General features: G+C 35.8%; 1 pseudogene; it reads left to right on the top strand.

Moving 5' to 3' along the window:
• The first annotated feature begins 6,586 nt into the window (after positions 1-6,586).
• On the top strand, positions 6,587-8,391 carry LOC149226119 (protein PMR5-like; annotated as a pseudogene).
• Positions 8,392-13,182: the final 4,791 nt, after the last annotated feature.

Raw genomic sequence — 13,182 nt, forward strand, 5'->3', positions numbered from 1 at the left:
TTGAAGGAAATCTACTTAGGAACTTTAAAGGCAAGCGCTTACCACAAAGTAACGAAGTATTTTTGTTCGTTCTTGATTCTTTAAGAATGGTGTCGCAGCGAGCTCTGTAAATTTTGATGCAAAATGGCTTCGAAACTTTGAAGGTCGGTGTTTAGCTCAAAGTAATGAAATGTCTTTTCGTTCTTGACTTTAGCAGAAACGTTCTAGGGGTAAGTTCTTGTAAATTTTGTTGGAAATCTTCTCAGGAATTTTGAAGTTGAACGCAGATATTTAGGACAAAATTTAACGTTTAACGGAATAAAGTTTTTGTTGTTTCGTGAGTTTTCAGAAACGGTAATGGGAAAGTCGTGAAACTTCTGATGCAGAAATTTAAAAGCAGGCATTAGCATAAAGTTTAACCTTGAGAGATGGTTGATTATTCGTGGACTTGAGCTTGATGTTGCTGGAAACTCATCTTTATCCGGAATATTAGGGCAACCTCACTGTCTACCGTCTTTGATTCTAGTTGTTGTGCCGTCCTCCAACAGTCTGTGATCTTTATATTTAATGCTTCTACAGTCGGAAAAATCTCGTACTGGAAATGCTCGAAACAGTGATGACTGAGCAATACTGTGTGCCCAAGCTTTTAGGGTTGATCCTTTTCAAATAATTATTGCGGAAGAATACGGAATTTTTGCATGTGAGATGTGCATTAATCTTCCACGAAAGACTTTCAGAGCTGCTCTCTTCTTAATCTAGTCTGTGTCTTCCAGGCTTTCGCAGTCGGGCGCTGTGCAGGTTCTACAGACTCCCGCTGAAACGGCGAATGTGATTTCTTTAAATAGGTCAATGTTTTGCTAAGTAAACGAGCAATAACAAGGGCTTCTGGGTATGTACTCGGTCTTGGGTGGATCGACAATTCTCTGGCGGAATATTTGTGCAGCGCCAAGGTTAAAACTGCATTAGGAAGTGAAAGCTGCAGATCGGCAATGTTGCAAGTACTAGAACACTGCAATCTATGGAAGGACTTTCCTAAAGGATTACATGTACCTGTAGTAGACAAAGATCCTGCCACTCTCAATGACATTAAGGCCAAACTGGAAGCATGTAGATACCGAGGTAAGAGGAATTTTCACTTCATTTATGGTTTTTAAAGTAAAATTTAACCATACTTCCTTTACTGACTATTGAAACTTTGTGCCAGACCGTTGCTAAGATTGCTTCCTTGTTAAAATTATGACAATACAATTTCAAATTACAGTAAAAATACCTTTAAGTGAGACAGTTGAGAACACGATCAAATTCGTTGATACTCACTATTTTGTGCTTTTGATTCATTTCTCCAAAATCTGATGGATATCGCAGTGACAACGTTTGAGCGAAGCGAGGATGCTGTAACAACTCTTACAAACCCTGATAGTTCGTTCCATGTAGCTTTAATAGAGGTAAATTTCAGCTTCAATTTCTCTTTATGGAAATTGAACAAAAGCCGGGGTTTTCTTTTGTCAAAATTTGCATGTATTTCAGCATAAATCTACAAGCACTGAGAATATTTAAATGTAGTCTTGCAGCAGGCGGCCTTCGGCGAAAGATTGGATGAATTCGACATTCTTGGTGCTGAGATTCGCAAGAATATCCCTACAATAAGTGAGTGTTCAAAGCTTATTTTTGCGTTCTCTGCCATTCTTTTCTCTTCAATTCTCTATACAGAAAATAATAGAGGGTCTGGTTCTTATATTTTAGGTAAATTTGACGACCGTATACCGGTATACACACATGTTATTTATCTAAATTTATAGATGCCTCTAAATTTGGTTGTTTAAAAATTTGTGATAAGGAAGGGCTTGTTCACAAGCACGAATTAAGATTTGTAGCAATTCCATATGCATATGTTGATTGTGTTGATATACAAAAACAATTATGGAAACTTGTACAAATAAATTTTAAAAGTGATATGATGGGCAGTTCAAATTTAACCCCTGATCACTATACACTCCCTCGTAAACACGATTAGCTATGAGCCTTATATAGCTATGCAAATGGACGTACTGGTGTACAATTAATTATGAATCCTATATAGCTGCACAAATTTTGGGGTAAAATTGTATGCCCAGACGTAGAATTAGTTAATGAAAAAAGAAGTCACGTCGAAAAGTGGAAACTTACAGACGCTGATCCATGGAAGAAGGGAAATCGTTATGATTACAGGTCACATGGCAATGAACATAAATGGCAATGAGTCTTATATGGCTGTGTAAACAGTAAATAGTCGTACTGTTGTGGTATGTTAGTTTTTATGAAATCATTTAACTAACAGATGAATAGAAAACTCAAAAAAAAAAATATTTTAAAAAATAAAAATAAAAAAATGTTTTTATAAAGTCATTTTTAGGTAAAAAATTTTCATTTTTAGTCCAAAGACTTTACCCAAAAATAATAATATGATTTATTTTAATTTTATGTTTTAAATTATAAAAATTATGTATATTATTTTTATTTTTATAAAATTTAAATATATTCATATAAACTTTAAAAAAATATTTTAAATAATCAAAAAGTTATATATATATTTTGAGTATTAATATTTAATAATATATAATACTAATATAAAATTATGTAAATATATTAATGTAAAATTAAACACTTGTATTAAGATACCTATGAGTTACTCGTCTATAGTTTAATATATGATTTATATGGTCTATAATTTGATATAGCCATGATACCACTCATTGAGTGGTATTGTATGGTACGGTGTTGATCTCTTTTGCTATGAAATATATATTACGAGGAGATATGCAGTTATTCCAATTCACTGATGTACACTATTCCAATATTCAGGATGTACAATATTAATTATTTCACTGAGATATATAATATTTATTTTATTTTTAAAATGTTAATTGTGATGTTTATATAATATTAAAAAGTAAGTTTGTTGTTTAATATTTGTGTGGTTTAATATTTATTTTATTTTTAAAATGTTAATTGTGATGTTTAGGCCGATAGGCCTTCCTTTGAAAGGGACTTTCGTCGTCCTTTTCTTTCTGATGTTGACACCTGGCATCTATGCCGTTCAGCGAATTCAGCGTCTTCTTCAATTACTTGTCATGCTGTCCGTTTTCTGCTCTGCCTGTTTTGCGTTCGGAGATTTGTTCGCGGTTTTCTCCGCCTGCCTGTTCTGCGTTCGGAGATTTGTTCGCGATTTTCTCCGCCTACCACTGCCGTCGGAGACAACTCTGTATGTCTCAGCTTCGAAGGTATTTTGCAGAGGAAATCGTCGCTGTAGGCGCTTGGGCGGGTTACTGCCTACTCTGGCTCTCAAGAATGGGGAGGCGGTGGTTTTTGGGCACGGGGATGCCAAGAAGAAGAAAAGTCCCTTGAGATTGAAAGTCTTCAGCATAATGATCGAGTTTCCCCTGTTAATAGTGGCGGGATTTGGTCATGGTGTTTGACGATCTGAAGCCCACTTAAGAGTTCATAGCTTTTTCTTGATAGTTAATGGTGGACTATTCGAATTAGGATTCTTGTTTATATTTTATTGGCAGATATCTAGGTAGCGAGGAACACAAACCCTATAGCGAGGAACACAACTTAGGGTTCGAAGGACACTGGACTTGGTTTGAAGGACACTGAACTTGTAAAAGAAAGTAATGGTTGCTTGATGTTTGTATGTTCTGTGAGCAAATAATGTCTTTCCTTTTTGGTTGCTCCTCTTTCGGATGGTATTCTACCACTGAAATTATTGTTCGAAATAACACCTGCAATACATGGATGTATACCGCCGTGGTATGGTATCCTACAGTGTATCGCCAATCTAACCTATTTGCAGGGTTGCAATACATGGCATGGCGGAGGATCTATTGGGAAATAACCAAGTTGCATGGGTGTATTTATCGAACAATAATTTCAGTGGAAGACTACTATCGATTTGGAGGACTCATGGATTTCGAATCAACAGGTTATGGCTATACCGTGCTTGATTTTGTGTGTTAAAAGATTTTGTGTATTAAAATGGAAGAAGTTGAGTATTTTCCTGAATTATGAGCTGGAAAAAGAAGGGTTCGGTTTTTTGCGCATTGAAATGTCCGAAGGCCTTACCATTTGCAAATGGGGTTGCAGTGTTTTTCTTTGAGGGAATCAGACCTTTGATTTTCTCCATTTCCCTCTTCTTTGGCATTTGATAATTACTCTTAATCTATTTTTGCAATTTCATTTTCTCATCATTGTTGTGTTCTTTGCAGGTTGAGGAATTCTTACCAGTGGCTTTAACAATATTTGCATCTTCATCTTTGAGAGTTCCAAAAACCCTGCATATGTAATTTAGCTCTTTTATAATTCTTCTACATAGAGTCGTTTATAACTTTGAAGCATTGATCATTGATGAAGCCCTAGACCTTTTGTTGCAGATTTTTTATGCTCGATATGTTGGAGAGCTTACAAAAATCTCTTAATGTTATAAGGAGGGTTTCCAAAGTCCCTCTTACTTTGTCGTTTAAGACTTCCTTTTGATCTTGTTTCCATGAACAACCATATATATCTGTGAAAAGCAGAAGCAAACCTCTAAGGTCCCTGAAGAGGGTAGACTTCGATTTTTCTGCTTTGAAGAGGGTTACTGATGACAGCGGTTTTATTAGCGATGGTAACGACTTCCAGTTATTTTTGTAGACTCTCACGCGGCTTCTGTTTCTCTTTTATGGTTTTGGAGCATTTTTTACAACGATAGAATTTGTGTTTTCAATGTAATCTCTGTGCTGCCTACAATAAGGACATCCCTATAGCTCTTACTGATATGCACGATTGTGGCGTTGATGCGAAGATCAACATGAATTTTGGTATGTTTTCTGGTTGTTTTTAATGCTTGTTTGATTGTCAAATTTGGTATCGGTTAAGGTTTTACAAGCTGTTCTATTTTGCATAAATTAAAGTTTAATCAGAGGTTCCTGAAGTGAAAATGTCCTCTGAAAGGTAAAAATCTTAGATCCTTCACATTTCAACTTTTTGTGTGGTTTGTTTGTGAGTTTATGTAGAAGATTTAATGCCTCAAACATTGATTTGAACTTATAATTTCAGTGGAAGACTACCATCGATCTGGAAGACTCGTGGGTTTCGAAGCAACAGGTTAGGGCTATATCGTGTTCATCTGTTATATGTCTTGATTTTGTGTATTAAAATGGAAGATTTTGTGTATTAAAATGGAAGTTGAGTATTTTTCTGAATTATGAGCTGGAAAAAGAAGGGTTCAGTTTTTTGCGCAATGAAATGTCCGAAGGCCTTACCATTTGCAAATGGGGTTGCAGTGTTTTTCTTTGAGGGAATCAGACCTTTGATTTGCTCCATTCCCCTCTTCTTTGGCATTTGATAATTACTCTCAATTTATTTTTGCAATTTCATTTTCTCATCATTGTTGTGTTCTTTGCAGGTTGAGGAATTCTTACCAGTGGATTTAACAATATTTTCACCTTCATCTTTGAGAGTTCTAAAAACCCTGCATCTGTAATTTAGCTCTTTTATAATTCTTCTACATAGAGTCGTTTATAACTTTGAAGCATTGATCATTGATGAAGCCCTAGACATTTTGTTGCAGATTTTTTATGCTTGATATGTTGGAGAGCTTACAGAAATCTCTTAATGCTATAAGGAGGGTTTACAAAGTCCCTCTTACTTTGTCATTTAAGACTTCCTTTTGATCTTGTTTCCATGAACAACTATATATATCTGTGAAAAGCAAAAGCAAACCTCTAAGGTCCCGGAAGAGGGTAGACTTCGATTTTTCTGCTTTGAAGAGGGTTACTGATGATAGAGGTTTTATTAGCGATGGTAACGAGTTTCAGTTATTTTTGTAGACTCTCACGCGTCTTCTGTTTCTCTTCTATTGTTTTGGAGCATTTTTTACAACAATAGAATTTATGTTTTCAATGTAATCTCTGTGCTGCCTACAATAAGGACATCCCTATAGTTGTTACTGATATGCACGATTGTGGCGTTGATGCGAAGATCAACATGAATTTCGGTATGTTTTCTGGTTGTTTTTAATGCTTGTTTGTCTCATCTTCCATGAACATCATTGACATGGCAAAGGTGGTTAGACTAAATTTGGGCATTATTCAAGTAGAAAAGTAGTTGTTGGCAATTTTGGCATGAACAAAAAAGGTGTAGTTTTTGCCTGCCGTTGTGGATTTAAGAGACCATTTGGGTCATGGCCTCTTCTTTCAGCTTCATACTTATATTCAGCAGTATTGCAGGCCTCCTACTTGCAGTAAAAAATGGATATGCCTACTCTACTTTAGACGAAAATATGGATATGCCTACTCTACTTTAGACAAAAATATGGATATGCCTAATACCAATGTTAATGATGAGGACATAAGAGGAAACGTTATGGAAACTGTGTCAAGCGTTGAAGATACTCCACATGGAGAAATAGCTGCAGAGATGATTGACAATGTCCCCTCAATCTCGAAACAAGTGCAACGACATGTGATCTGTTCATAGGGACATGGGTTCGAGATGACTCCTATCCTCTTTTTTAGGCTGGCCAGTGCCCTTATGATGATGACAGATATAACTGCAAGGGTAATGGAAGACCGGATTCCGATTATGAGAAATGGAGATGGCAGCCCAGCGGGTGTTCAATTCCGAGGTAAAAATAGCCATCCTTATTTTGATAGTCTATTTCCAAGAATTTTTTGGAATAATATGGATAAGAGTGAGATAAAATTTTCATTTCACTCTTAATTTCAAGAAATATTTTAGAATAAGATGTACAAGACTTTTCTTTTCAATTTTTAGGCTTTCAAGAATATTTTGGAATAAGATGGACCAGAATGACATTAATTTTGGAATAAAATCAACAAAAATGAGTATGTCACATGGTTAGGGTTCGAGTTCGGGTTCAACAATGATTAGGTTTGGTTTGAGTTTGAATTTTTGATGAGGTTCGTATGAGGTTGGCCATATATATATATATATATATATATATATATATATATATATATATATATATGAATATATAAGATAAAATAGTAAGAAATCAACATCAATAAACATAAAAAATGCAAGAATCAATTACAATCTTGAGGTGTGACATGAAGTTATGAATTTTGATCTACGGACTTGGTCAATGGCTATGAGGTTCAATGAGGTTCGCCGAACCTCAAAAGTTTTTTAAGGTTCCCCAAAATTCGAACCTAAAAGTTAAAGTTGGACGAACCTTGTGACATATTATGACATCAATTTCTCATCTCCTCTTATTTATCCCATTCCAAAATAAAAAATATCGGTTTTTTACCTCAATCATTTCTATTCCAAAATATTTCAGAAATCAAAATAAACCCCACAAATAAAAATGCAAACAAATTAGCCTCCCTAGAAGTATGTTCTCTTTTGCATTGCATTTATGCTAAAAGGAAATGAAATGCAAAAAAATAGGGTGATATTGCATATGAAAATAAATGGATAAAAAACAGGGTGATATTGTATATGAGAATAAAAGGATTTGGACTTTTCTGTATATGGTTACTGGAAAGGAGATGATGTATTGGTTTTTGAGTCATCCCATTGGTGGCAAGATCAAAGGTGGGAAGTATCAAAACTCTGAACTTTCTGATTAAAATTTTCAACAAGGGGCAGCCAAATTTAGTGTTGTAATTGATATTAAAAATGTAATAGTTTGGAATGTGGTTGGACAGATGGGACCTAATCATGTCTAACAATCATCTTTACACAAACATGGATCCACTTGTGGCTTACAAGAGGGCATTGACGACGTGGGCAAACTGGATACCTGCAAATATCGATCCCTAAAAATCACTTGTCTTCTTTAGCACCTTGTCCCCTACACATTACAGGTAAATCTTTATACAAACACACATTGTATATGTTATAGGGAATTTTTTATGTGGATTGCAGTTTTCATGAAAATTTTGGAATTGGAAGTTTAAGCTTTAAAAAAATATAACTGTTCTTATGATAGATCAAATTCCAAGATATCCATGAAATCTATTCAAGTAGCTATGGCTCTTATTTTAGGTATACGAACTGGTTTTCCTCATAAAATTGATGTAAATGTGCAGCCCAATTTATTGGAATCAGAAGAACGGGAAGAAATGCTATGGTCAGACTGAACCAGTGCAATTTGAAGGATACTCGCCTCCAGTGATTCCTCATGTGCCCATAGTGAAGGAAGTTATAGGGACTATGATTTTTCCTGTTACTCTACTGGATATAACAGGACTATCCCAATTTCGCAAAGATGGTCACGCTTCAATTTACAGTAGTACCGTTACTAGTGATGAGAAGCAGCATCCTGAGCAGTTTGCAGATTGTATCCATTGGTGTTTACCAGGCGTCCTTGATACATGGAACGAGCTTCTGTACGTCACTTTACTTTCCAAGGGTTTAGGGAATTGATAATTCTTATTGATCCCTGAAGCTGGGCCAAATCTAGGACCTGGTTGGCCATAAGGAGGAAATCCTCTGCCTTGACTCACTGGAGCAGTAAACATATCTGGCATTGCAAACCCATCCACAGGGCCCATTCCAATCCTGTCAAAGCCATAAGTATCACCAGAAACCATACTTGGATGAAAGCCCAAAGCCTTTGATCCTGTCATTCCCCGACTACCCGTTGACATTGTCCCACGCCACATCATTCCTCTTCCCTTGCCTCTTCCTTGGCTTGCACTCCAAGTCTGGCTTGAGCTTTCTTGTTCATCGCAAACATTGATTTGAACTTATTTCAGTAAAACGTGAAAGAAAAAAATCACAAAATTATGCTTATTCATGTATTGGGTTGTGATGGAAACAAAAATTTACTTGTTGGGTTGCTCTAGATTGAAGATTTCTGGAATGAGTTGTTATTCACTTGTATTCGTTACCGTATGGGTGTATGATGACTATCAACGTTTTGATTTGGCTGTTTTGCAAATTTTTTACCTTAGTTGTTGTGTTGACTTTACATGCTCACACATTTGATTGTGTTTGGTTAACATTTTTTGCGTAGATTTTGGTTAAGTCTGGTTTTTTGTTTAGGAATAAGAGTTTTGTAGGGAGATTCTAGGTTTGGCAAATTTGCACTTTCTTCTACTACTTGAGACTATGGACGACTCTGTTCATTTGGGCTAGGTTTATATATAGAATCAGGCATGTTGGTGCTATGAATTTGAATAAAGTACTCTGGTATTTTTCTAGGCTTGAAGTTTTAACATTTCATTGTGGTGATTTAGCTTGGTCTTCTGTGGATTTCTTTATTGGGTTTCAGTGTTTTTGCATAGCACACCGACTTGTTAAAATGGACTTGTTGAATTGGGATTAATTTGTATACATACATCGACCAGCCCACATAGACCAACGACCTCAAATGCCTTCACTGAGCCTTTAATTCTTTAAATGGAACACTAAGGCATTCTAGCAACTCCGACTACTGTTTTTGGCTACTACTTGTCTCGTATGGCAAGTGTTGAGGTTTCCCTTGTTATAAACTAGAAAAGAAATTAGATATCCCAAATGATTGAGCCCAAATTAAACTCAGGTATGTCCTGCCACTTATTCTGAAGCTAAATATTATCCATGAATATAGTAACTACCCAGAGCTCAGGAGCTAGGAAATTTCTGTGGATAACTAGAGGGTGTACTTGTGAATGCAACTGCAAAATTTTGTGAAAGGTTCACTTGTTTGTAGATTGTAGAAATTTGATGGACAACATATCAATTTTAGTTGAAGAGAGTTTCATTGTAAAACATCTAAATACAAGTAATTGCACAATGATCCAGTGCAAGAAAACAAAGTTTTCCACAAACCAATTAACTCTTCTAGAATAATTCAAAAATTCCAATTTAATAATCCTATCGGCCTCTCTTTGTACCTTTTGGGACAATTGCTAGTTATATAATATTAAAAAGTAAGTTTGTTGTTTAATATTTGTGTTGTTTTTATTACTAAAAAGTTTACAAAGACGATGTTGGTTTTTTCGTCGATGGCAAGTATTTTAAAATTAGGGATGGAACAATGTGATGTAAATATTGGGAAATCTTAATAAATATAATGTTATTTATTTTATTGAAAAATGTTTGAAATTTGGAAAAATATTACTACATAATATTAATTACTTTGTTTAAAATTACATAAAATTTGAGAAAAAACATTATTTATTATTTAAGATATGTGATGTTTTACCATTAAAGATATTTTTTATTCGGTCACTGTCTTTCTTTGCTGAGGAATCAAGATGTTTTTTATCCGGTCATTATTTTGCTTTATTGAGGAATCCTTGAAAATTTAATAATTTTATGTTTCTTATGTTTCTATCATTTTTTTTCATAATTTGTGTATTATTTTTTCATCTACTTAAAAAGTCTTCACGTTGGTGGATTTTTCATATCTATGTAAAGGATTCCATGTTCATTTTTTGCATCTAATTAGTGAGCTCCATGGTTCAACAATTGAATTTTTTAATTTATTTAAGGGATTTCACTATAACAAATAGTTCAAAATGACCTGAATGGGCTATTAAGAGATTTTTCATTTTGAAAATATAATATAAATTTTAATTATCTTAAATAAAACTAATATCACATTGATATTATATTAAAAACTATGGATTATGTTAATCATTATCTAATAATATGATTTTAAAGAATAAAATAAAAGGCAATAAACAAACCACATATTTATTTTCCCCAGCCATCATGAACCATAATACGATTCACATGGTTCATAGAAAACTTACATCACATCAGTTGCCATGCATAAATACTGTGCACTTGATCCAAAGAAAATTGACATAACATTTGTTGTTATACATGATAATCATAAACCATAATACAGTTCACATGGTTCATAGAAAACTTACATGACGTCCATTGTCATGCATAGATATGTGCACTTGGTCCAAAGAAAATTGACATCACATCCTTTGTTATACATGATAATCAGTTGAAGAGAATGTTGAGATTTTTTGTTTGGAGTAAAATAGGCAAAAATCTCTGTAGGTGACAACAATAGAAATTCAGTTCCTAGATTAGCTCCAAGTTGTTGGGAGATGATTAATGCCTCCTATATTTGATGTGAGTGAGTTAATGAGGTGGTTAGATTCTCTTTGCTATATAACAGGCAACCATTCGGATTGTTTGCTATGAGGGTGAGAGTTTTGTGAGGGTTTCATTTTGTAATCTCCTGATTTGATTAATAAGATTTCCAATGGCTATGTTGTGTGGACGTAGCCCAGATTGGTTGGGTGAACCACGTTAAATTCTTGTGTCTTTATGTGCATGATTGATCTGCTGTGTATTTTGTTTATTTTTGCTGAGCATCTGATCTCCAACAAGTGGTATCAGAGCATGTTGGAGGCAAGATTGGACTTGCATACTGGAGGTGGAGCTGAGGTCGTTTATTTGCTGCCTGGAGGTGCTGCGTGCGTGTAAGTGATCTGCATAACGTGGAGCGCTGGAGCGGGAAGGTATTACCTGGTTTTGCTGGAGTGCGTGTCTGTTAAATGAGTTGACTGCGTGCTGTGTAACGTATATAGCTGTGTGGAGACCAAAAAACTGTTGCTGGAGGCCGAGAACCGATTCTGTTCAGATTACGTGGAGGCCTGTACATTGCTGTTGGTACGTTTGACTGGAGAACAGTATTGATACAGCATTGTGCACACCAGATCAGCGTGGACCTGCGTGGAGTAAACCTGGTGCGTATTAATACGTGCGTAAAGTTTTTGTTTGCGCACTGCTGTGTAAACCTGGTACGTATTAATACATGCGTAAAGTGTTTTTGTTTGCGCACTGCTGTGTAAACCTGGTGCGTGCTGCATCATGTAGGTTATGAGGTATCTTCATAGTAGAGTGTGATGGTTATGGTGCGCTTTATCACAATATTCAATGATGTGTGGATTACTCATTGTCCATGGCACCATTTTTTGAAATGTGGCACTGATGAATACTATCCAGAAGCAGGCAATTTTTTTTTTTTTTAATATTTGGGCAGTGGTTTTTTAAATAGATTTGGTTTTACAAATATGAACCTGATCTTAATGAGATAAGGGAGACCAGATTCAATATCATGGATTTTCAAACACGATAAGCTTCGTAATTCTAGTCACCGCCCCATACACATATGTGTACTATGTAGCTTCCATTGCCAAATCATTGTCACGCGCACTTGACAAAGAGTATTGCATAGACCTTTATTTTTTCCTTGTTTTTTGACAGCAGAGTCTGTACGCGTCGAGATTCCCTTCCATGTGTGTGGTTCATAAATATTTGTAATTTTCACAGTAAACAAACAAACAAGTTTTTTTTAAAAAAGGCAAAGGCAGAAAGGCATAGGCAGTTTTTATTTATTGCTGGTATTTAAAGTGGATTTTGGAGATTATTGTTTTTTGATTGATACAAATGGCGAAAACTCAAAGTGCCTGGTTCGAAATCGAGAAATTTAATGGCAAAAATAATTTCGAGATCTGGAAGGTAAAGATGCATGATCTGCTGGTACAGCAGGGCGTGGCAAAGGCATTGTTGGGCAGGTCCAAACAGCCTTCCCCCGTGACAGATGATGAGTGGAATGAATTGGATGGCAGAGCCTTGAGCGGAATTCGGTTGTGTTTGGCTGATGATGTTTTATTTAACATCGTGTCAGAGAAGACTGCAGCTGGTTTGTGGACGAAGTTGGAGAAGCTGTATATAACGAAATCCTTGACAAATCGGATTCTCCTGAAACAGCAGCTTTACGGTTTGCGGATGAAAGAAGGTACCTCGATTACTGATCACCTGAATGTTTTTAATACCTTGCTGGTACAATTAGACAGTTTAGATGTAAAATTTGATTCTGAGGATAAGGCAATAACTCTATTGTGTTCATTGCCCGAATCCTGGGATCACTTTGTTACTTCCATAAGCTTTAGTACAACAGACATTCTTGAGTTTGACGATGTTGTTGGAGCCTTGTTGTCTGAGGAGACAAGGAAGAGGTCGAATGGAGACACCTCTACGTAAGAGGTAATGATGGCCAGAGGTCGCTCAAGAGAGAGACACTCCGGGGGAAAGCATAGCGACTCTCGTTCAAAGTCCAAAGGCAAGAAGACAAAGGTGAAGTGCTGGCATTTTGGCAAGGCTGGACATCTGAAAAAGGATTGCTAGAAGCGAAAGCAGACTGCTAAAGAAGGCTCTTCGACAGAAAAGAAGGAAGCCAACACCACAGATACAGGTTCA

The sequence above is a fragment of the Pinus tabuliformis genome, chromosome J (genome assembly GCF_031772625.1).
Source record: "Pinus tabuliformis cultivar Carrire ecotype Pingquan chromosome J, CPIR1, whole genome shotgun sequence".
Lineage (NCBI taxonomy): Eukaryota > Viridiplantae > Streptophyta > Pinopsida > Pinales > Pinaceae > Pinus > Pinus tabuliformis.